This window comes from Neophocaena asiaeorientalis, unplaced genomic scaffold (assembly GCF_003031525.2).
Source record: "Neophocaena asiaeorientalis asiaeorientalis breed wild unplaced genomic scaffold, Neophocaena_asiaeorientalis_V1.1 scaffold70, whole genome shotgun sequence".
Taxonomy (NCBI): Eukaryota; Metazoa; Chordata; class Mammalia; order Artiodactyla; family Phocoenidae; genus Neophocaena; species Neophocaena asiaeorientalis.
Window position 1 is genome coordinate 7,944,497 of NW_020175410.1, and position 3,208 is coordinate 7,947,704.

Consider the following 3,208-nt stretch of genomic DNA (forward strand, 5'->3'; position numbering starts at 1 on the left):
ACGGGCTCAAGGTATTGAAAACAACTCAGCTTGTAAAATAATCTATTTCAGACAGCATTCTAGAAAACACAATTTTTTAAAACCACATTATGAGACTATTAGATATCAGCATATATGGAATGAAGGCTGCATTTTTAAAAAGTCCTTTACAAATCCCTTTTCTTCTAATGCACTCTGAGTCAATGCCATAAAGTTGGCCTGTTACACTTAAATTCTTTCAAATACCAGTACTCTAACAAAGGCTTCTATTGAAGACCTGCATGACTTGTTAAGAACTATCACCATAAAAATATTATCTCGTGGTCTTTGATATTTTCTAAAGTAAAAGAGCAAAATAGAATGTAACTCTGGTTTGAGTTTAACTGCATTCCAATCCAATTAGCTTTATAAATTAATAGCTGTTTGTATCTTAACAGTAGGTGATGTTTAATTAGTCAGTTTATTGTTTCCAGTCTTAGTTCAGAATTTCACATTCTGAAGAGTTAGAGTTTTACCTGAGTGTATGAACATTCATCTAGAAAACTGTTTATGCTCAAAGTTCTGTCAGAACAGTGTGGTACATTAAGATTCCCAGGTGTAACAAAATTACAATATTCTATCTCCAGAATTTATAGTATTTATGGTAGGAACTGCAAACAAGCTGCCTATGGTACTCTAGGCCTGCAGATACACTGTTGTTTATCTTTTCTTCTTTTCTTTAATTTCTTCTTTTCATTTCTTTTCATTTCATTTTCTTTCTTTCTTTTTCTCTTTCCAGGACCATATATATATTTTATACACACACACACACACACACACACACACACACATATATATGTGTATCTCCTATATATATATAGGATTACTTGGCATCAAACCAAGTCAATTCAGGCAGATCCCATATTCAGAACAGCAGAAGCAGTGGAGTCCCTGTGAATGGACCAGCTGCTCTCCCCTTCTTTTCCATCCTTGCTAGGCCTATGCCATTTACTTGCTTTAACTGTCAGGCCCCTGTGTGTATTCACATTTGCCACTCCTCAAGGCCTTGCAGTGTTGGTCTGACCTGAAGGCTATATCTTCCTTAGAATTTTCCACATATTTGCAGTAGAGATTCTGTAACTGGGTTGTGCAATAACTCTCTCCCTTTTTCTCACCAAGTGCTCTGGGAATAATATCCGTTCACCAAATATTAGGACATAAAAGGAATTAAGACCAACAGCAGCAAATGCTTTAGTGCCAATAGACATCAAAATATCTACACATGCCTATGATTGGGGCTAAACATTTAAGTGTAGAAGGTGTTATCAAAAGGAAGAAGAGGAAAAAATGACATCTAGAAAAGAAGGCAAAAAATGAGTGAGTGAGAAGGAGAAAGAGAAGAGAAGCAAACTCAAAGAGGGAAAGACACTCCATCCTGGACCTCTGGTAGAGAAACATCTACAGGGCTACCCACAGCTCCTTCAGGGTCAGCTCAGGAGTCCCAATGACACCAGTTATCTACCCAAAATTAAAGCAACACATTAGAATAAAAATGAATAGGGAGGGGGAGGAGAGAGGTTTTTATCTACTAGTTAACAAGGTTATGCAATCACTTGGAAATTGAGTAGAGATATCCCATTTGTTCCACACAGATCCATTAAGGAAAAGTAGTTCTCCTGGGCTTCCCTGGTGGCGCAGTGGTTGAGAGTCCACCTGCCGATGCAGGGGACGCGGGTTCATGTCCCAGTCCAGTAAGATCCCACATGCTGCGAAGCGGCTGGGCCCGTGGGCCATGGCCGCTGAGCCTGTGCATCCGGAGCCTGTGCTCCGCAACGGGAGAGGCCACAACAGTGAGAGGCCCACATACGCAAAAAAAATAAATAAATAAAATAAAATAAAAAAAAAGTAGTTCTCCTGAAATATGTTCATTTCTCTCAGGGTTTTGCTCGTTTGAGTGCTTAAGCCAACCTAAAAGTCAGTAATAGACACCAATCTCATCACCTTCTAAACCAACCACTCTGGCGACAGAAAAAAAGCTAGTTTCATTATTTCAGCTTATTCCCAATATTTAATAATAGAAGATATTTTGAGGGCATTAACAGGGTTACTTGTCAGGAACTACTTTTACATAGGCTAAAAACATGCCAGGAGTGACACTTGAAATTGATCATCCTTTTAGCCATTCTGTCAGGCTTCCGAAAATTAATGAGTGGGCTGCAGAAGGGAAGTGGCTTACCAGAACATCGCACAAATTTGCTGATCTTGACTTGCTGGAATTTTGCTTACCTAATGCAAAGCTGAACACTTCAATTCTCTACAGTGTTTACATTCTACCTAAATCTTCTCTTGGGTTTCCTGCATTCAATGTTGCTTCCTCCTCAGGCAAGTAACAGTGAAATACAAAAAGGAAGCCGCAAAAATCACTGTCCTCAGCTGATGGGATGACACAACAGATACTTTTCAGGCTTAAACTACAAAAATCACTGTATCTATATAAAAATCAAGGTTTCAAACGCTGTATGATATTTATTCAACAATACTAATTGGGTGAAGATGATGTTCAGATCACTACTTGAGATGCAGTAAGAAACCTACCTGGGTGAGGAAGTATCTTGAGCAGGAAGGTGATTCTCCCATGGCAAAGTTTAGCTTTTTCACTCTGTAGGAATGACCTCAGCCATTTTTCCAAATATGAAAACTCAACTTCATGCTCTGTGGAAGATACAATATTCTCTGTCCCTAAAATACTATAATTTACTGAATTAAAAAAAAAAAGGAACTAAAAAAATTCAAAGGTAACAAGTGACAATCATTAAGGCATTCTCCAAATTATGACAATTGAATAATAAACATCCCATATATATTTCTCACTTCACTTCCCCTAAAAATCCTAGACCCTGACTAAGCAGCCTTAGCCACAAAGCTGTCTCGGACAACACTGCCGCCTAGTGGGTCTTTGAGGAAACTATCAGATCCCATAGGTCCTTTTTTTTTTTCTTCTTTCTTGGATCATTCATAAGGGAACTTGGGTAAAAGTTACAATTCCATATATTTCTCTTCCACGCTTACTGTTTACTTTTTAAAAGTTTTTCTGTTTCTCTTAATTTCTCTTTAATTCCCTTTCTCTTTTCTGTTTTGAATTCTTACCAAATTCACATTAAAAAAAATTTAACTTGCTTTCTTTTGCTTTCTTTAAACCCTTTTCTCTCTATTGCTTTTGTAAGTCTAAAAAACTTGATAAGAAAGCAGC

The 3,208-nt window shown here is 37.7% G+C and overlaps 1 pseudogene; it reads left to right on the forward strand.

Annotated features, from left to right (window-relative positions):
• The first annotated feature begins 2,545 nt into the window (after positions 1-2,545).
• Positions 2,546-2,696, forward strand: LOC112414597 (uncharacterized; annotated as a pseudogene).
• The last annotated feature ends 512 nt before the right edge of the window (positions 2,697-3,208 follow it).